The sequence below is a fragment of the Polyodon spathula genome, chromosome 10 (assembly GCF_017654505.1).
Source record: "Polyodon spathula isolate WHYD16114869_AA chromosome 10, ASM1765450v1, whole genome shotgun sequence".
NCBI lineage: Eukaryota > Metazoa > Chordata > Actinopteri > Acipenseriformes > Polyodontidae > Polyodon > Polyodon spathula.
In genome coordinates, this window is record NC_054543.1 from 6,432,613 (window position 1) to 6,455,732 (window position 23,120).

The 23,120-nt window shown below is 37.0% G+C and overlaps 1 long non-coding RNA gene across 2 annotated transcripts in view; it reads left to right on the top strand.

Annotated features, from left to right (window-relative positions):
- Nucleotides 1-10,988, top strand: part of LOC121321521 — a 41,478-nt gene extending 30,490 nt beyond the window's left edge. Inside the window, exons 4-5 of one of the 2 annotated variants that reach the window (XR_005950949.1) lie at nt 8,389-8,534; nt 10,235-10,988. This is a non-coding gene — a long non-coding RNA (uncharacterized LOC121321521). Of the gene's footprint in view, nt 1-8,388; nt 9,818-10,234 lie in introns of those variants that run through there. The other variant, XR_005950948.1, reaches the window with a different exon arrangement.
- Nucleotides 10,989-23,120: the final 12,132 nt, after the last annotated feature.

Below are 23,120 nucleotides of genomic sequence, written 5' to 3' on the forward strand. Positions count from 1 at the left end.
TAGCTTAAAACACATGCCGGTGTATGTATAGAGCTTAGTCTATGTACACTTGCATCTCTGTAAATTATTGTAATAATGAAGTCCTTTTTTGTATATGCAACAGCTCTGTATCTATAATCACAAACCTTATTTATAATCTATATGTTGCATTCTTACGATGAAGTGCACCTGACTTGTAGGTCAGAGGGCAATGTTTACTAGTAATCGAAAGACTATCTGTTCGTTTTTTTTGTTGTTGTTGCGACAGAGAAGGGTAAAATAAAAAATAAAAAATAACTCCAAGGATGATTGAAGATGTGCTGTCACAGAACAAACAGGGAGGCTTTTGTCTTAACTGTAATCACTGCATCTGAAAAAAAAAAAAAAAACCCTGACCCCTCCCCCCGATGTTGGCAGAAGCCATTTCTTTACAGTTTGAAGAGGGGTGAGATTGGAATTACATATAGGGATTGACAATTGAATGTACGTTACTAAACTAAGCAAAAAACGCTGGCTCATCGGTCTAAATCTCTTTCTTGTTTCTTTTTCTATAGCTTGCAGTCTTTTTTGACAACACTTTCTCACAGAGCTTGGGTCCATTACAGGCTTTCTTTTCGGTTCTAAACAAGGTTGGCATTAAGTAACAAAGAAATTGTATTTCTGCAGTCAAGCTGAAGACACAACAAGGCTTTTTTTTTACACTGCACAGTATAAAAATAAAGTCATCCTGTTTCAATAAAACGTTTTACTGAGAGACAGTAACTGTCTTTCCACTTTTTTGCCAGATATGAGCTGGCAACCCTACTCCCCCGTTATGGAAGATTTAGAATATAATTTGCTTCAGCACATGCAACAGATTTGGATGTTGGTCCTTGCTTCTGGGTGCATATTGGAAGATTCTTTAGCGGTTGCTTTAAAAACTGGCATTTTGAAAGAAAATAGAAAAAAATAAACCACTTTTTTTTTTTTTTCACTGTAAACGGAGTGTGTTTTTGTTAGTGTTTCTGTGCTTTCTGCAAAACAAGTCTTATTACAAAGGAAACTAAATCGATTGCATGTTTAAATACTTTTAAGTTGGTGTCATCCGTTTAAGCTAACAATTTATAAGTAGTGTTTTGAAGAATAATTATATCCAGCGGTTGGAGATGTTTCGGATAACAGACCAAATATGTGTTTATTACCAAAATAATTGTAGAAACTTTTTTTTGTTTTTTAAAAGCAGGTACAAATTTTACAGATAAACCAGGATACAACCAATTACTTATCTCATCTATGCTAGTTGTCACTCTTTTATGTATTTGATAATAGAGGGAACAGACCCACCAGGATAAGCTGTCCCTGCACAGCGCTACGGAAAAACCTATTTTTAAATATGCCGGGATAGCGGCGGATACAATCCAGGTGGATTCCCAAATGCTTGAAAACATCTCAATAAAACCCATCTCTGGCTAACCCCGGCGGGGTAAAGATTGATCAAATAGTCCCCTAAAACTTGTTATGCTGGTAACCTAGTCTGAGTTTGTACCTGGAAGCCATTGTGTGCTACACAATACCTAAATATGCAGGTGATTGTAATGAGAACATATCTCTGACAGGTTCCAAGTTTGTCTTGTATTTTCTGAAGAATGTGCCCTGTATGCATTGGCACTTGAATGATCAGCTCAGAGGATGCTTTGTGGTTCAGCAGCACATACAGACATGCAAGGCAGACAGGTAAAGCAGCTGCCGTGCAAAGTTCTTGTGCCATTTACAGTTATTCAAAGGAATTACATTAACTTGCATACTTTAGCAGATGTTTGCAGAACATTAGTGTGTAATTTACCATATTCATGATTAGTGGTCAGTTGACCACAGAAGCAAAATAAGGATCACCATTGTGTGCGATTGGTGTACGTTACCAAACCACCCACAACTGGATGTGCTGCCAAATACGAACTGAAAGTGCATAAGTATTGTCTATGAAAAAATATATTTTGAGTATGCACACTGTGGCATGTAGTCACAGAGTTCATCCACTAAGAGTCACATTATTATTACTGAAGATAAAAATCAGCTTTCCTAATAACACTAGCATTTGACTGTCGCAATTGTACACAGCCTTAAATTATAGGGTAATACAGCCCCAGTCCAGTTTCTATTTAGTTCTAAAACACAACGTTGCAACTATTATTTACATGAAAACATTTCACAGAAATCATTGGATGCCTCAAAAGTCCTTCAAAACAATTGTATCTGAAGTGTAGTTTTCCCCCACATGTGAGGTGCAGTTGGATGCCACAATCCAATTAACCAGTTCTTGCCTTAACCTAGTGAGTTGACCCAGACATTTTCTGTGTGTTATAGTAAAGTTTTGTCCGAGCTCAATATTTGAAAGTTACAGTGTAAGAATGTGCCATAACAAACATGCATATAATACAGTACATTGGAACAACTCATATATGCATTGATTGGAGTCCCTTCTTGTCCAGTAAAACCACCCTGTTAACTTTGCCAGACAACTATTTGTGTGGTAAAGAGTCTTCCTGCCCTAGACCCAGCAAAACTGGGCCCAATCTGTTTACTATTACATCACACGTCTTTGCTAATAATGACTAATCTTTTATAATAATGTTGTTTACAACTTAATCTAGATTTTGTCCATTTTAGAAAATATTTTTCATTCCAATTTAAAGAGATGTCTTTAATTACAGGTTATCCCAAACTAAAAGTCTTTTCTAATCAAGATATACGAGGAGGTGTGTCGCCTGCTTAATGAATGTACCATCAACATGGCCTCATATAGTTTTCTTCATAGCTCACTGGCACATGCAAAAACTCCCATTAAAGCTTCTCAATACTGTTTATATACCTAAAGGATCATGCAGTCATATTGGTAGTCAGAGGTAAAGAATGTTGTTAGTTAAGCCAGTTGAAATATATGAAAATATTAGGGGCTGTTTGAAGATATTTTAGCATAAGCAAGTTTCCTGTAAAATCATGTTACCATAATAATATAAAATGCAATACCCTTTAATTACACCAATTTAAAAATGACACCAATGACCTTATACTGCTGCAAGTACAGCTGTGACATATTCGTCAGACTCTGAAGTGTCAGCTTTCTGAATGCATTATGTATTATGAGACACAGCTTAACAAGCTTTGAAAAAGACAAGTTTAAGAACATTCCTTCCTTTCAAAGGAAACAAATCATTGTATCATATTGTAAGGCGTTAGCGCCCTACTGCTATTTGGTGTTCGCATTTTTCTTACCCTGACATCTCCCACCCCCCGCACACAAACAACCAAACAAACAAACAGAAAAATCAATCCTACCGTTTCTGTAAAGGTCATAAATCATCAAAAGGTTATGAGTATTTATGACAGTTGAATCTAAGAGGTAAATAGTATTTTTTTTTTTTTATTTTAGCAAAGACATTCATCCATTAGGCAGCAGTGGCAGCCCCCTCTGGGCTGAAATCTAGTTTTCTTACATAAAAAGTTTATTCTGTAGACCACGACAGGGACCCTAAATAGTAAGAATTCGGTTTTTTTTTGTCCCAAAGGCCTTTGATTTGATAGCACACTATAGTTTCTGATATATGTATTTTGCAGGGTTTGTTTTCTTTAGAACTACAGTGCAGTTCTTTTCAGAACTCCTTAATCAGTTAGACCTCAGTTGCTATATCTGGCTAAAGTCTTGTGTTGACTGCAGTATTTATGTAACGTCAGTATGTACATTCTGGCTACTGAACTCTATTGCAGTTTGTATCGAACTGCTGGGAAAAGTATGTCGGCGATCTTAACCCAATGTAAAAGATAGTTTATGAGGATCAAACTGCAGACTCCAGCTTCAGAAACCAGCCTTCTAGGCCAAAAAATCCAAGCTCCATTTGTGAATAATGTTCCATTTGTGAATAAAGTTTTTATATGGAAAAACTTTGAACGGTTGCTAAGCCAACATGATAATGCCGCCCCATTATTTTCAAGTAGGATGTGCTATTTTGTTTATGCAATTAAGGAAACCAGACCTGTTGGATCATAAGAGCTTTTCTCTAACCAATAACACAGCAGCAATACATATTTAAAGGGACTTAATGGCAGGCAGCCTTTGAATTCGGAGTCCTTGTGATAAAATAGCTACGTTGAAACATCTAATGCTGTTAACCCTTTTTTTACATGAAAATAAAAAAACTATGGGTCATCAAGCATCGGATGTCAACTGCTGTTTTAATAGCTCTTAAACTGTGAGGTGCAACACTAGCTGCTTAGCCTTCATAATGAATTGCTGCCAGCTAAATGCCCTGAATAGAAATCAGTGCTACAGTAATATAGGCATCGGAGCTGAAAACTGATTCGTAACCAGAATAACTTACCAGTTGATTTGAAGTGTTGTGGGGATGACACTAGTTCTCCTGCAGCAGGATAATGAAGGATAATACATTAAAGAACAAATAGCAGATCCTGGTTCATGAATCCTTAAAACCAACCATCTCTTGACTATTAAAATAATCAACAATTACAACAAGAAGGAAAAAACAACTCAAAAGTAATTTTTCCCCACCTCTGATACATATCCGTCCTTTTGATGTTGTGTGGGTGAGTAACAGGACTATTGGGCCTCTACAATGCCCCAGACAATGCAGCCGAGCTGGAATAGAGAACTCAATCTGATGCAACTAAAAGGCCTAGACAATGTATTGAATACTGGGAGATGAAAGAAAAGAACACATAATTTAAAAATTGACCACCTCTAAAAATGAAGAAAATAGAACAGTAAAAAGGTATTGTAATATACTTTAATCTCCTCTGAATGTAGCAAAATAAGAAATGCCATTAAATCTTCCTTTGAAATACATGTGGGCCAATTATCTGAGCGACAAAATCTCGTTAACGAATCTATTGTTAAGGCACATAAACGGGAAAAGCAATATTGGGAGGGCGATCTGTGTATGATGCAGGCTCATTTAGGAGATGAAAGATGAGAAAATGTAAGTTAAATTCATATAAATATCAGGGCAGAGGCTAGTTGCAGGTGTAAAAAACTGAAAATTGAAATTCCATTTGCCGGTTAAGTAAGAACATTAGGTTATTTACCGTAACCCTGGTTCCCTGAAAGAGAAGACGACCACCAACTACTATATGTATGGAATGTGCCTGCCCATTGGGTAGGTAAATTGCTGAGCTCTCTATACCAGAGCTGCCAATAGGCCCCTTCCTGGGATGACACACTCGGTCCTGCCCACGAGGGATTAAAACAGTCATCCCGAGGAAGCCATTTCTCTTTTTCCATCAAAAAAAGCAAAATAACCCTGCGCTTTGTAAACAAAATTGTTTGTTGCGGTGCGTAGACTAAAACATAAACAATAAAGAAATCCAAAAAAGGTGAGGGTGACCGATGCAACATCACAGTTTGTGATCGTCTTCTTTTTCAGGGAACCAGGGTTACAGTAAGTAACCTAATGTTTCCTTTCAATTCCCTTTCGAAGACGACCAACAACAACATGGCAGTTGGGGCTGTAACGGAGCTGGGACTGCGGCCAGGGTCGCGGGTGCCTGTTTGGCCAAAAGCTCCAGGACCTGGGCCATCTGAGCTTTGAGGTCCATAATATCCCTCGCCTGCTTCGAACGCTTCATCTTTCTCACCTGCGGAGATGGGGAGCGACTATGGAGGGCCTGTGCATCGGGGATGTCCAGCAGGGGGTCCTGGGATAGTTAATTGAGGGGGGGCTCTGGGGCTCTAAGAGCTGCCAATGGTCCGGCCACCGAGGACGCGGAACTCGCCCTCGTGGCCCTGTCCAACATGTTCTCCCTTACCTGGGGCTGAAAAGCCGCACAGATACTGCAGGCCACCTCTCTCTCGAGGGCAAAGGTGGCATTTTGGACACCCAAGCACCACGCACAGAGGGTATGCCTATCCTCCTACGGGATCTTTGCCTTGCAGGCCATGCAGGGGTGGAACTCCGACTTGCCTCACATCAGTTTGGTGTTCTGCATAGGCTGGGCATCAAAGGCTTTTTCAGAGTGATTGATTCCGGGAAAGCAGCGATCCAGCTTTCAGCACAAATGCAAGGGAAATACAATCGACTCGATTCAACTCGAGAAGCTCTTTTCTTTCAACACACTCAGCTCAACGCAGAGGTCTTACCATACCGTCTTGAGAAGGAAAAAGAGAAATGGCTGCCTCAGGAAGACAGTTTTAATCTCACGGTGGGCGGGACCGAGTGCGTCATCTGGGAAGGGGCCTATAGGCAGCTCTGATATAGAGAGCTCAGCAATTACCTACTCAATGGGCAGGCATATCCCATACATAATGTCATTGGTGGTTGTCTTCGAATTGAAAGGGAACAAGCTAACCTCGCTGTACTCGCCCAACAACTAAGTGGGAATGGGATGATGAAAACTGACAGTAGCATTATAATTAACACTAGAAAAGAACATCAATAATTGTAAATCAGAACAGGAGCTGAGTTACCATAGCCATGCAGTATTTTTTTTTATTTTTTATTAAAGTTAGGTTAAATAGGATTGTTTAAGCAATGGCATTTCCTACGTCTCTCTCTTTTCATGATTGTTGCTTAAATGGAGTTTCAAGTCTTCTTTATGTTAGTGTCCTGCCACGGTGCTTTCCCCATATCTGAAAGGACACAAAGAACACATAATAAAAGTGGAGGGGAATAAAATATATATTTGGTTGTGGACTACAATTTAGACAATGTCATCCTTTATGACGAGACAGTCAAGTGAATGATCAGATGGCAATTAAACTTGTAGTCATAAAAGTCTCATTTGCTATACCAGGGGCAACACCAAGAGGGCTTCAGGTAAATGCAAATAATAAAGCATTTTACGGCAGATTTTTTTTAAGAAATGAATTGTTGTTTTTTTTTATTATTTTTATTCTATTGGCAACAGCTTGGAGAAGGCAAAAGGTTAAGTCCACTGAGTAGCTGTAAAGGTCTAGACTGGGGTTAACAGGCTTCACTCAGTCCAGGGGTCCCAGTGACCTCTGCAGGCCTTCAGAGACATTGGGGGGGTGGGCTTCCAACTCAAACACGTGATTGGATAATTGATTTCATAAGTATTTGCAATGGCTCTGGAAGAGGACATCAGCGTAAGAATTACAGTTTTAAAGTAGAGGTGGTCCAGATTAATAAGAGTTGGAATTTAACTCTTGGGTATATATGGGTCTGGAAATTGATAATTACATAGGAATTTAATAGGAAATCATATTTTCATTTGTGTGTATTTGCTTTTGTATTTTCACATTTAAAAAAAAAAAAAAATTATAAAGTGCAAGGTAAACAACCTTTGGTAATTTCTCATTGTGATTTGGTGATTTGCTCACATGTGGTTTCACAATTCTAAATACTTTTTTTTTTTCTTTTTAAATAACTTAATGTAAGGTACAAACTATTAAGTCTCATACTATCTGAAAAATGCATAGTCCCTAATGTGTTAAAGTGGTTTCAGTTATTGTGTAGCATTCTGCACCTGTAAATGAGCTCATGAATAACAGGTGCCCTTCCTGGTTAAATTATTTAAATAAATGCATAAGTAAATGCAGCTAACGTGACTGCAAATAATGATCCATTATGCAACTGGGAAAAGAGACAGCTCTTCTTGCACAAAAATGCATTTCAAACAAAAACTGGAAGGAAAATCAACAAGAAGCTTTGTGGCACGCTGTATGCCTTGCTTAAAACAAACCATTTTGCACGTCTTATTGTGTTCTCAGCTGGAATATTAACAATAATTGATAGTGATGTGTATAGCTACCCTACTGTACTATTCATTCCCTCATTATTATTTTATAGATCTATGATTAACACTTATTGCTGTTGCCTGAGTCCCTTTTACTGTGTCAGCAGCCCCTCAAAAGACTGCTCAAGCCTGAGAGATGAGTAATTTTGATTTTACAGTTCCATTTACCCTGCCTTTTAATTTACCATATAATGGTGCTATTAGAATAAAATACATCTGGAAGTTCTCTGGGGAACGCTTAATGTTCTGTGGCTTTTGGAGTTAACAGAACTTGCACCGTGGAGGCAACAGATGCTTTGAGTTCAGTGGTTACGTTTTCACGTATTTTGGATGTTTGAGTTTCTAGTTTAGAAATATTCAAATGCAGATTATTCAGTGCAGTAAACAAGATAAAGTTTACCCACGTGTACAAGGATGAGAGAGAGAGACAAAGAAATTGGGATTAAAGCACTTTGACCTGCGATCAATGATATTTGCTGCTTTTTCCAATACAGTGCAAGCATCACTTTCGTGGCTCAACGACCTTTGCTTTGGCCCAATGCCCTCATAGGTGAAAGGGGAGAATTGGAGTGGTCTAATGATGTCCAAGACCATTCTCTAGTTGCTCCCAACACTGCTATTCAGCTGCTGGCTAACTGCTGTCCTCGTCTTCTCTCTTTTTTAAAGGTTACTGCCAAGATGTACAGGAGAGGAGGTCAGGGTTGGCTATGATCCCCTACAACACGCACATCGTCTTCAGGGTCTGCGGTGAAGAAGCAGATGCCAAGATCCCAGCCAAACACATTGACACAATCTGCCTGAGGGGTGATTGGGTGGGTGCAGAAAAAAAAGCAAAACTAACCACAGCAGCTGCTTACTGGTCCAACAAATAACGTGCAGCCATTTTTTATTGATCAGTTCATTTGTTAATGGGAACACCTATCTTTTTAGCCATAGGCTTACTGAGCGATGAGGGGATTCTTTGTAAATAGCCTAGTTAATTTGAGTTATTTTGTCTTTTTTTTTTTCTTTTCTCACACCATTACAGTTAAGCATTAAGGTGTGCACTTTGCATTGTGTTACAAGTGCACAGTGTATAGATATTCTGACAATCAGGAGTCTGCTTTTACAGGAAAGCTGGATTCATTGTAATTTACAGGACTATACAGGCAGGATGGATTAATTGTGTTCATTTCATATTTTATAGTATTATGATATAGTATTACAAATACTATATTTAAAAACTAAGACAAACAGTGCCTGGGGTTACATTTTCATTATAGCTCCGCTATCCCTTTTACCAGTTTAAGACAAGTACCAAACAACAAAACAAATATAATCTGTGATGAAGATAATTTGGTTTAATGTAATTCTTACATTTCTCTGAGTTTCACACGAGTACACCAGCTGGACCGATTACCTTCCTGCTGAGGTATGCCATTACCCAACACCCGGAACAAAAATTAAGTCCCTGCCATTCAATGCATGTTTGTTTTTTTAACCAAGGTTTTTCAGAAATTGCATCATAATTTAAATCATTTTTATTACTTTTTCCACTTTTGAATTCTGCTAGAATCTTTTTTATTGAATCTAAATAAATTTAAAAAAATGCAGAATATTAAAGCCCAATCTCAAAATGAGACAGTGCATGGGTACTGGCCTTTAAACCCAGCAGCTTCTATTATGTGAATTAAGATATTCCTAGTAATTAACATGATTAATGTTATCTTATTTTGAATTACAATTCCAGTGCTTTCTGTCACTTTAAAGTAATCATTACCAATTAAAATAGCAAGCTCATTTTCTCCAGCGCAATTCAGGTCTGTGTTACCCAGTCTTTAACACTCTAATTGGACTGATTAAAAAATGTGCAGCATTTAATTAGAAAGTGGTATAAAACTTATGACAAATATTGTTTCAGTAGCTTGATGATTTAAACACTCCAGTACTTCCACAGCCACAGATCTGTAAATCTGCTGGTTGTGAATTTGATATAGTGTGCAGGACTTGTCAGGCCATTTAGTAGCTTCTCAGTTCATGATCTTATTTAAAAGTTCATAGGTACTACAAAGAATAGCATTTAGTTTTTTAGTCTTTCTTTGCTCTAAAGCAGAGCTGCTCAACCCTGGTCCTGGAGGGCCGCTGTCCCTCCTGTTTTTTTTTTCTAACTACATTCAATTAATTAATTGGACCAATTAAGCTTCTAATAAGCATTTAATTTGTCCAATTAAGTAATTTGGGGTACATTTGGAACAAAAACCAGGAGGGACAGCAGCCCTCCAGGACCAGGGTTGAGTAGTCCTTCTCTAAAGGCTGTATTAACAGGTCAAGTTTTTCACGAGTGTAATTGACTCAAATAAACTTATTCCTGTCTAGGGTGTCTGTGGTATCAGATGGCTACATCATGCAGTTCACGTTAGTCTTGGATTTATGCTAATTTCACTTGTAGATTTTATTGGTTTGAAAAGTAATCATTTTGAAGGTGTGTGATAAAAAAAGGAAACATTTTTTCCCAATTTTTTTTCCTTTCCAGTACAATTTGTTTATAGCACACAGAGCCACCAGCAGGTTATCGTGGAGAGGATCCATCGCCCCAAAATCAGGTTTAGTTTTACACTAAAATGAAATTAATTGTTCTCTGATTAGAAATGATTCCATAGCTTAAGCTTCTGTGCATTGTGTCATAAACCTAACAATGTCCAGTGGATTTTTCCGGTAACACTCTGTATCTGTTATAAATTTATATAACAGGTATAGCAATACTGCAGTGTTTTAAGAATGTGCACCTACTGTAATAAACTGTTATTCGTGGTTAATAATTGTCAGCATCTTTATAACATGTGACCAGTTTTACAGCATTTCCCAGGCATGATGCATGATATGTATTGATCTCTTACAACTTAGGAAGGGAAACAAAACTGCAAGCAGCTGATTATTTTAAATAAATTAATGCAAGTCCTATCAAATAATGGTTTTGACAGTGGGATCTGAATCAGACCTCTGGGAAAGGAAATGTTGTCTCGCAGTCCTGAGCCTGATAATGTACAGCAGGTGTTAGAAAGCACATCACTTTCGCACTTTATGCTCACTAACCACAGCTGCACTGCATTATATACACAAAACACTGTTGCATTCTTGGAACTGATCAACAAATGGAAACCTCATCAATTTAATGTTTGTTGTTGGTTTTCTATTGTTCAGTAAACATTAAAGATTTTTTAAGAGGTATTTCTAGATTTTAATGTTTGCATGTTTTTCTATACAAGTTTATGACAGATTTATGACAGTCTTTCTTTGGGTATATTTATATAATAATAATATATTAATATTTAATAATAATAATAATAATAATAATAATAATAAATAATAATAATAATAATAATAAATTAATGCGTTTTTTGACCGCATTTCGGTCAAAAAACGCAATTACAGTAATGCATTTTATTGTAGTTGCTTTTGCATTTGAATTCTCATTGGTTCGGTGCATTCAAGTCTTTAGCATGTTTATTGCTACATACTTGACTTTTTAGATTAAAGTGTTACTTTTATTATTTGAAGTTCCTTTAATTTCACATAATTGAATTAGTCATATTATTTTCACATTGTTCCTCATTAACACTTTCAGTGCACTTATAACTATGCCTTTGCCTAAGGGCATACTGTAACATCTTCATAATTATTAATTCCCACTTGGCAAGCATCATAACTACAAAAAAAAATAAAAAATGAGTCCAGAAAAAAACTAGATCTGATAGGTATTTCTGTCTGTTGCTGTCTATTTATTTTTTAACAAATGCTTTACCTCTTGTGTTGTATAAACTGCAAATCCAGCTTACTGTCTATTGGCTGTATTGTTAAATGATAATTTATGGATCTTAGTGTTACCTTCAATAAAGCTAAACTTCAGGATGAACTACATGCTTTATATTTTTTCAAAGACTTGGCTGTATTCCTTTTATCATTGTAATTTGTATGGAAATAAATGAGGTATCATTCTATTTCCTACATGGTTGTTTTTATTAACTGTCAAATCAATAAATATTCACATAAAGTAAACCTGGGTTGTATTTTGTTGGCTTAACACTGGGAATATTCAGGTTTGCAAACTTTCCATCTTACGCTTTCTTGGCCATTTCACCTGGAGAGTGGTATTGTCCCCACCTCTTTGACGTCTTCATTAACCAATTGGCTGCACCCCCTAATGACTGGCATGTTTTCTACTCAGTGACATGCTTTGACCCCAAAACACTGATGAAGTGAAATGACAAGGAAGCGTCTAGGGCTACCGCTATCAGCCATACCAGCCCTGCAGCTTGTGACAAATCACGTTGTATATTACTATTGCAGTTAAGTGACCCATGACCCCAAAGGTTTGTGTGACCACCACAGACTTGTAGTGTACATGCGATGGGTACGAACCATTGGCGATCTTTCAGTGTTTTTTTATTGTGCTGTATAAAAAAAAAGACTAAGTTATCATTGATAAATATGTGTTCTTTTTCTACAATTAAAAGAAGCGGTGTTGTCTTGTGCTGTTGTGTGAGAAAGCTTGCTTGTAAAGGCCACACAAACCTTATTTAGGTCCATGGTTGAAGGTCATTAATTGGACAGTTTCTAACTGGTTGGCCATGGTAAATGGCTTTTTGTTTCATTTCACTTGGTAGAATGCATTTTGTCGTCAGTATGTCCTGTCTATTAACCATGAACCAGCTGTACATGGACACAGATCAAAGACACAATAGGGATTACCAAGAGGTATCCACTGACTTTTCAAATACGAATAACCTAGTGTAAGGGAGGATTGAAGTGTGTCTGGGAAAGGAAAAACACAACCTCTTCCTGTTTTCGGTTCACTGAATCATTGACCAGCACCACAAAGAAACACTTGTACACCGTAGACACTGATGAAAGAATTTTAATCACTAGACCAAAGATGTAAATGGATGCAACTGAGAAGATAAACTTTCCTCTATGAGTACAATATTGTTCACTTTTTGTTACTAAATATTTTAATATGATTTTCTTGCAAACTTTTTGAAAGTTGTAGTGGTGTTCCTCTGTTAAATAATTACAAAGAAATAAAAATCAAATCAACCCACTGTGTTATGGCATAGCAGCACTAATGTTTGAAGCCCTGGCTAGACTGGGTCACAAGTAGGGTAACTTTGATGGTCTCCACGTAGAGCAGGTTATAAGGTCTATCTTAATTATATAAACAGTGGCAGGTCTATTAATTCCACTTGTGCTTTCCCCGAGAGGAGATGTACTGACCCCTTTTATTAACATTACATGTTAAAATAGAATAAAAAATACAGTAAAAAAAAAAAAAAAAAAAAAAAAAAGTGGCATGTTTTAGGGTAACATTAATGAGACAATTTTTTACACGGATAGTGGTGAGGAGGACGAGTATGGATGGGTTGAATAGCTTTTCCTATTTTGTTATATTCTCAGTATTGAAGCATGCATATAAGAATGCTGAAAATTTCCCAAAATGTTATTGTGCATTATTCACTATTTACAGTACACCGTGACAGAATACTGGTGTTACAGTGATGTGTTTTTTTTTACTTTTACTTTATGAAAAGTGATCCACCAGATTTGACCAGAAAAACTGAATTCCTGCCATGACCAGAATCCAGCGTTTTAAATACAGGCTCTCTTGGCATTCAATCCTTTAGATGCACTTACAGAGCTTTCTGAGTTTGCTTTTTCAAAAGGGAATGTGAATTTAAATTGTTATGTATCTTTCATCTTTCATGTTTTGACCTCTCTTTTTTTTTTTGCACCAAGTTCTATGGCTTTCCAGCACGGCCATTCCGCCATTAAGATCTATTTAAATAGCTGTGTAATGTATGAGAAGAGAAAAACAAAGCAAGCCTACCTGCTTGTAATAGCTCTCTTGGCCATGATGTTTTTTAACAAATGTCAAACTCCTGAGTATGTTAGTATTATCTACTTGTGCTTTGTATTGAGCCTTGAATGGTAGGGCTTCAAAGTCTTCAGTCATTAGCAACCCATTAGTGTTCTTTGTAGGCTTAATATGCCATTCAAGTTGCAGCTTTTTTGTATTGCTGTATGGGTCCAAGTCCATTTGGACTTTTTTGTTTAAAAAATAGTATAAGCTGAAATGTTCGTTTTAGAAATGTAAGTACCTGTTTAAAAGCATTAAACAACCTCCAGATTGAATTTACCTGTTTTAACAGCTTGTTTCTTTTTATAAAGTATGCAAATTACGACGCTAGCAATGGGCCTGATGGTTGCACAGTGCCTAAACGGCTCTTGTGCTGATACAAAGTAGATTTTTGTGCTTTTCAAATCTCTGCCAGCATGTAGTATGGTCCTCATAGCTAGACACTCTTATCAGGTCAATGCACAAAAGCATCCCGGATTTCTGCCAGGTTGTCCATTCCCCTTCCTTTTTGTTAATACAGGGACTGCAGTGCAACCAACAAGCCTGCCCAGCCTTAATGCACATTAGCCCCTTTGAAAGAATTATGTTCTTTTTCTCATTTTTGGAAAAGGCAGCAAGTCACCACTGAGTGTTAATTGAATAGCGCTGTAAAAATTAATAATGCACTATGCTTTTCTTTGAATGGCACAAAGATAAAAGGAAGCCAAAAATAGGCAGTGTGTTTCCAGCCCCTTACTGAATAGTCTAGGTAAATTGTGTTTTCAGGCAACACATCAGGAAATCAGGAGGTACAGTTGTCCACAAATGGGCTTGTTGTGTACTCCAGTTAAAGTTATCTATTATTTTTCATTGAGTGACACTGAAAGTGAATAGCAGAAAGATTCTGCTTGTCATCTGATTTTGGATGCACCTCTCTGTATGTTTCTAATACCAGTCAGGTTTTGAGCAGTGTCCACCAGACGAGTAACAGAACTGATAGCTAAAGGTTTCATGACCTGTCACGTAGAAGCCTGCCATTACAAACTCTGCTGGCCACACTTTGCCCTCCAGGCTCGTGACCCTGACCTCTGGACCGTGGAGTTGTCTTTCACCTTCTGTCTCCCGGACAGCACGGCAAAGGTGGCAGGAATGACCCTGACAGGACCAAGTACTTGAACTGCAGCAAGCTAATGGCCAGAGCAGCGTAGACAGTCCTGTGCAGAGTCACGCTGCCATATGTGAAAGGGCAGGATCTGCCTAATTGCTACAGGCGACTGGTTACTTTGCCTTCTCTGGATAGACAACAGTCACCCTGCACCAGGTTTTCAACGGAACTAGGCACTCCAGATGTTGTGCATTAACATTAAATACTATTGAAATCTCACAAGTATCACACAGCTTCCTACATCTTTCCTTAAACACCATGAGGGGCATATTGTCAAAGTATTTTCTATAGTATTTAATCAAATCTTACAGCTTAGTTATAGAAAAGTCTCTTTCAGAATAAGTAGCCTTCCAGAAAGATAGCTCTAGGATGACTAATTAAGTAATTGAATAAAATGGATAGAGTTAGGAGTGGATATTTATGGACATACACAGGATTAATTTACTGGTCTGCAGTTTTTGAAGGTTTTGAATGGTTTATATTTTCCATATTGCCATGGGAGTTCATTTTTCTTATATCTGTACACAGGTCTGCATTGTTGATTAAATTACTCTCTTCCAAATGGTTTGATTCTCAGTTTTGCAAGATTCATGTCTTAAATAAATAGGAGTTTAGCCGACGACCCAGTCTGCCTCTAAGGGGATTGTTAACTCTTTGAGGCAGGTAAAATCTGCTCTCGAGGTGCCATTCTTATGCTGGCAAGCTGCTGCTGGTGCACCTCCAGCATCACAAATCCATGCTTTCAAAACTGCTGCCAGAACTGAACTAGACAGACAGATACGCTTCGGCTGTGTGCATTAGCTTTCAAACACCAAACTAATTGGAAGGTTTAAGTAAGCACATGCTTTTTACGCCGCTGGAACCTTGCTAGCCATTATTAGGATATTGAAACATTAACAGCAATAAGCGCATCCACAGTTCAGCCTGTAATCGCAGTGAGCATTGGCAATGTTTTCTTACACAGACACGCAAATGGCATTTCTGCAGAACTGCACATGACATAATGATATGGACATAAATCATCATAATACCAATTTAGATCTGACGGCTTGCCATCAACATGGCGAGTGCTGGCGGCCGTAAATACACACAATTATAAATCGTCATTTCCTAGCAAACTCTGCAACCACATACATTAATATTCCCCGGTTTGGCTTATTAACATTGCTGTGTTTAAGGCATGCTGCAAACAAGGTAAGTATTGACAATTTGCAAGTGCCTAGAAAATGACTAATATTGCTTTTACAGGAAACAGGCAACAGAAAATGAGAAGAGTTTATACAGTATTATAGGACAGAGGCTGCTATGTTTACCATGAGATTTACAGAACAAGTGCAATGGTAGTTACAGAACAGCTAAAATGATTCCGATGTTTAGACAGTTAGGAGCACACACTATAAGGCACCTTACTGTAGAGTGAAAAATTACTGTGCATTACAAAATAGCAGAATCAAAATAGGTATAGCAGAAAACCAAGACTGGACTTGAATCCTAAAAAGGGGAACCACAGATCTTGGAGATGCCACGGTTATTTAATTTATTTAAATGCATTCTCTTCTTAACTTTTTGTCTTCCCTATTTACACAACTTTAAGGATTTATTTATTTTTTTATTTTTATTTTTTTTAAGGACTGTATTTTTAGATATTATCTGGAGTTAAATAGTAACTTGAAAATGAGATTAAGCCAAACAGTTTCCTGAATTGCAAACTGGATTTTATTAAACCAAATGGACTTTTTAAAAAAGCCCTGTTTTACCTTTTTTTGAACTCATGAATTCGTTCAGAGAGGTTTTAAACGAACAGTCCTTTGTTCCTATGCTACTTATTTCAGCGTTTCTTCGACCAAATCAATATCTCATAAAAAAATATAGCTAATAAAGCAGTAATAAGATTCAGCCTGCATTTGGTCAGTTCTAGTTCAATGTTACCCTTGAACCTATTTTTAAAGGGACAAAGAGATGTGTTAAATGCATTAAAGCTCTAATAAGATCCGAATTTCACTAAACAATAGTGTGTAAGATATCTGCCCTGCAGAAAACAACTTCCAGCTTTAAACTTAGAACCCCCATAATATTGTTTCCACGTTTATAGCCTTGTTTTGTGGAAAAAAAAAAAAAAAAAAAAAAAAAAAAATAGAATGCATGTTGAGATGCTATCAACACAAATAAGAAACATACCCATATTATGGACTTGCTTTGTTTTCAGATTTGCTTTGTTTCCATAAACAAGGAATTCAATGACACTCCTTTAAAAGCCACATACAGCAAATTTGCCATTGAGCGTGCTACAGACTATAGGGCACCGTTTCCATATCTTTCTTCTTTTTTTTTACTCCAAACTAACAAAAGTTAAAAGCTTCCATTTAATCAAGCTGTGTTCAAGTACCTGGTTAAATTAGATAAAATACTAGGCCCTCAAATATAAGACACCCTCAAATTTAAGACGCAGCCCAAATTTCCCACCTTTAATTTTAGGAAAAAAAATAAAACATCAAATAAATCTGCATTTACAAAGATGCAACCTCAATTACGCATATGGAGGCAGATTGTGGACGTCTGCTGACACACAGAGCATTACAGTTATGAGCTGCTTCTCATTTCCAGTCGTGATTACTCACACCTGATTTTCTCCCTTTTTGTGAACTGTGGTATTGCTTGACATGTCAAAAAATATGGAGGTCTGATAATACGGAGGTCTGATCAGCATTTCTGATCTGTCCAAGCTGGTTCTGTTTGTAGAAACGCTGAGATTGTAAAAGCTTCTCTTCGAATTCCTCAGGAAGCTAATGAAACTTCTTTGAAAATGGCTGTGTGTATGTCATGGACGAGATCGGGCAGTAATGTTTTGGTTCATCTTTTCTCTGTAGTAAGTCATGTTGCTGCTTGTGTACATGCATCACTATACTGTACTTGAATTTAAGATGCAGGATATTTTTGAGAAGTAAAAAATGGTTTAAAAAGCGTGTCTTAAATTTGAAGGAATACAGTAAGCGATAAATGTAATCGACAGCCATTAAAGTTGTGCTCAAATACAAATAACATTTTAAAAGAATGAAGCGTTTAGCATGTTAAATCACAATAGCCTTCAGATATACTTTAAGAACAACAGACCTAGACATATCTACAAATTATATTGTACACAGTCTGTCATCCCTCATGCTCATCTACAATATACATGTAAAACATTTAACAGTTTAGACAACCTGCACCATTTTACCATAAATACTAAATCAGGAAATCCATGATTCACCTAATCACAAAATGAGTCTGATGGAATAGAGCCAACAATTTTGCTATAATTTGGTCTGTTTCTTTAAAACCCAATTGACTTTGTAAGATTATCTTTAGGAGCATGTCTGTCAAAACATAAATGCATAAATAAATAAACCATGAAAAAAGCCAGACTTCACTAAATTAACCCTTCCATGACATTTGCTTTTTATTTATTCTTGTTCACTCCACAACTGCTCTTGTTTTTTGGTGATCATGGTGATCAATGGGATCTGAATTTCAAGCTATTGATTCTCTATGTAGAAGCAGAACAGGCAGGGGCAAGACAAGTGAGCTTCCCACTTTGAGCACGCCTCAAGTCTGTCCTGGAGAGATCACCAAACTCATTAGTAACCAAGGCCTGGGTTAAATCAGAATTATGGCAAAGCCATAGCCATTATAAAATATAGTTAACATACCTCAGTGCTATAAACTGTGACTTATTACCATTTATTAAACAGGTGGATGTGCATTAGGCATTAGGACAGGTAAGTGGGTAGCATGTTTTATCAATTATTTCTTCTGCATTAAATATAAGAAGAAAAAAGGACAAAAACAAGTGGCTGAGTGAAGAGGGGTGAGCCATTTAAAACTGCCTCTGCTCACTGTCAATGAGGCCTAAAAGGGTCGTAGACAACAAACGAGAAGTGAACTCGGAGAAGCTTTGTAAACCTGTCCTTTTTTTATTTCATTGCTGATCACTAATGTACCCGACTCAATAGCCACGGCACAAGGGAGATAGGCTGGTACGCCACAATACAAAGAGCATTTTAAGGTGTGCACTTTCTCTTCAGTAATTGGTGAAGAAGCTGCATTTCACTCGCTGATTTCCTGCCTTTTTACAGGTCTTAACAAGCATGATGCTTTTAATAGCGGTTTGAGTACCTGCCATTCTCTGAGGGCTCCCTCTCTTTCTCTCCGTCTCTCTTATTTTTAAAGCAGCATTGACTGTACTCTTTTTTTTTCTGCCACTAATGCCTCAAAAACTCTACCTTTAATCATTCCTAGATCAGGAACCAAACAAGCAGGCCATTTCCTACTTTCAATTACTCGCTGAAAAAAAAAAAAAAAAGAATTGAGATGCACCTTTATCCAAAAACACCATAAGTACATTTCACAGAATTTTAATGAAAAACACGCATCTAAGAGATGGTTTTGACTATCACCAAATGCTTGTTGTCTTTTATCAGCGCCAAACTCCTTGTTACAGATGCATCAGTGAATGAGAGGAGAATAATGGCTTGGGAAATGGGATTGCAAATTACTTTAAATTTGTCCAGAATGCCACCATTATTACTAAGGAAAATATATCAATAGGTACTTCACAAGTATTTTAATAATGTATTACTTTCCTAATAACTAGCTTTAACTTTTAGAGAACATACCTACCACATCAATATGAGTATCTTGGAGTGGTGTCAATACAATGAAAGATCTTTCTCTTATTCACCATTGCAGGGTTCACTTACTTTGCAGACACTGAAACAAAGACAACATTATTTGTATAGTTTGCTTGTGGAACATTGGTACAGAATATATTCAGTAACATGCCCTCATACCCAAGTCACTTTAATACAATTTTACTTCCCCATTTTTATTTTCATCTAAAAAATAAATAAATAAAAATAATTGTTTGTATCTCTTCCTGTTGAGGGCCCCGTAGCTATTGGCTGAGATGTAGTCAGGGTCCTAATATCTGATGCACAGGAAGTGAGTCTATAGTGTGGTGGCAAGATAAACAAGTCAAAGTGAAAGTAAAAATTCTGGAAAATAAAATGATGAAGGGGCTTGCAAGAAAGTTATCTAACTAACCAGCCAATAATAATAATAATAATAATAATAATAATAATAATAATAAAGACTGACTTGACACACTGCCTTTCATTCAGTCACATCCCCTGTCCAGTGAATTGCCACTACTCACCCATCACACAGTTGATGGTTTTAAAGGGAAAGAGATGGCAGGAGAGCCTGTTATTCACTGTATGGATTCACACTCGCATAGCCTTTCACTCCACTGGGCTCTCAAAGGTCCACTGATTGCGACCATCTACTCCTTCTTATTGACCAAGGTCCTTAATTACCACTGCAGCAGTAATACCTGCTATTAAATTCTTCTAAGCACATTAGCTGAGGAGCCGAGGACAATGCTATGCGTGAGTGTGTGTGCATGTGGGTAATTACATACAGCGGTTGGTTAGGCGGGATGAGGGCTAGATAATTGACCTGGGTCAAAGCCTTTACTTTGCAGCCCCCAGTCAGGGGTTCAGGGGGTCTACATATGAAATTAAACGCTTGCCCTGAGAAGGCCTGCATAGAAAGAGTTGAAACTGTCCAGGGGAAGAGCTGTGGGACTATAATCATTTTCAAGCTGCCATTTCTTTCTTATTTAAACTCAAAGACATTTACCTTAAGGCCTGTATCAGCAAAATCAATAGCACAATAGCCCATTGTTTCATGTCCATTTACAGAACCACAGAGCTGCTCCAGCACATTCAATGAAACTACATGGTGCTGGGGCAGGTTTTTCTGCAAGATCTTGAAAAATGTCTTTAAATATCACACAACACAGTTAGTGGTACTGGTTAGATTAAAAATCGATTAAAACATGCCAAAAGGTCAGTGTTGCTATTGATATATTATATACAGTAAGATAAAAAGAATACCCAATGTATATCCAAGTTCGGAGGACGTAAACATCACAAGATAATGTGCCTCAATGTAATAACCATAATCACATTTAGCTGAAACTGAACAGGATTGTGGGATACCGCAGCTTTCTTCTCTGATCATGTGACCTGGCGCCAGGTGTGGGCTGTGTAGATGTTGTACTGGGCCACCAGCAGGAACCCAGTAGAAATGAGACATTGCAAGGCTGGTGTCCTGCCGTGGGCACATAATGTTGCTGGCAGCTTTTCTGCTGTTTGCAGTAACTCTGTCAAAAGACACAGTTCTGATCATTTCTTGGATTTTAATTTGTGTGAAACATGCAATGGCTTCATATGCAACGGCAAATCAAACCAAAGACAAAATTAGAACAAAGATACTCTGAGTTCCTCAAATTCAAAGTACATTATTATTATTATTATTATTATTATTATTATTATTATTATTATTATTATTATTATTATTATTATTATTATTATTATTATTGTTCTCTGATTTCCTAGATAATGAATGTAATTTAATAATTAGAATTTCAATATGTTAAATTAGAAGATATATGGCATAGTCTGGCAGTATCTTTGTAAGTTTTTTTTAGCAGGGCTATTATAAAAAATGATGCATCAGCCATCACTAGTGTGTGACTTGGATGAGAAAAAAAAGAATGAGGAGCAGCCATTGCATATGAAACTAGAGACAGTGGCACCTTCATGTACATTTGTTTTAATAAGACTATTATATACTATTACATTTAAAATTACTTGAACCCCCACGTTGTGTTTTTTTTTTTTTTTTTTTTTTCCTTTATTTACCCTTTTTGGAAAGCTAAACGTTCTGTAATCTTTAAAAACTATTATCCAGTTGTAAAAAAAAAATAAATAAAAAAATTGACAGGGTAAATGAAGAGGCACTGGGACATTATTATTTTAGTCCAATAAACTGCTGGTTAAACTAACAGCTTCTAGTTGCCTGTGAAAACCTCTAACATTCAGCTGTTTCCCATTCCACCCGTTACATCATCTTTGGCTAATCTGTCATACATTTTAGACAGCCAAAACAATTTTCAAATCACTCAGGATTTTGCCACAAGCACCACATGCTGTTAATAAGATTTTCATTTGGAATGATGCCACGCTGGTCGCATTTTGTATTGTATATAAATACTCAGATTTAATGGCTTTGGGTTTTGTTTAATGTTAATGTCAACGATGACAAAGTTAAGGGGAGAGAGAGTGAGAGAGAAAGAGACAGAGAGGGGGGTAGGCACACACAAACGCATGCTGAAAAGCAGGATTCTGACAGCTATTTGCAAGGTTAATGTTCTAGAAAACAACATCCATCTTTGAAACAGCTTCATTAGCCCCATCTAGCTGACCCCTCCACATAATGTTGTCAAATGTGACACACATCAGATTATTGGGAATATGGAGATCAATAAATATGCAACAGTGCTGCAGAGAACGCTCCTGGCATCATTTCCGAACAAATGCCATCTAAAATAGTGCAGGGGTAGCTGTCATCTGTCAAGAAATCTGTTAATAAATAGACAGGCTAAAGGGGGAAGCTATCAATAATAATAGAATGTATGCGTAATGATGAATTGGACTGCACATTTCCTAGCCTAGATACTGATGCACTACCGTTCCAAATGAGCAGGCACTAGACAAACACATTGAACTTGTGATTTACATTAGTTACACAAATAGAAATATGAAACAACGGGACACTACACCCTCAACCGGCTTCCATTTTCTAATCACATTGCTGCTGTCAAAATAAAACTCAGTTAAAAAAAATAAATAAATAATTACCGTAAATCTTAAGGGTTATTTATTTTATTTTTTTTTCAGTGTGAGGTAACATGCAAAACCAGAGAGTTAGGTCTTCCATTTCAGGATTTCTCTGATATGTGTTTCTATTGAGGTTTCTTTATAAAAGCCATACCAATAATAGGTTTTAGAAGCACTGCATTTCTATAGCAGACCCCAGCGTCAAGCTTGTACCGGGACAGTATTATAATTGATGGCTTGTGTATGAGATATGTAATAATGCTGGCTATTTGTGCTGTTTTTCTTTAATCCTGCTTTGTTTCAAGGTTTTTCATTCTTTTAAAAAGAGTCCCTTTGATGCTGGATGTAATCAGTTCAAAAGCCCTCATGCACAATTAACTTGTTTCTATATACATTGACTTTTCATGGCCATTGTTAAATTGGTATTTGTGTATTTTGCATATGCCAATATTGTGCATCAAGCATTTACAGCTAAGCATTCCAATACTGATTTTAACAAAATGAACATAAAAAGTTAGACTCATAAACTGATTTATCTGACTTTATAAAGCACAATAACAATAGCATTATTACTAACTACTGTGATATCTTAAGGGGGGAGCTATTGATGATTTACATGACAATTTTAATTATAGATAAC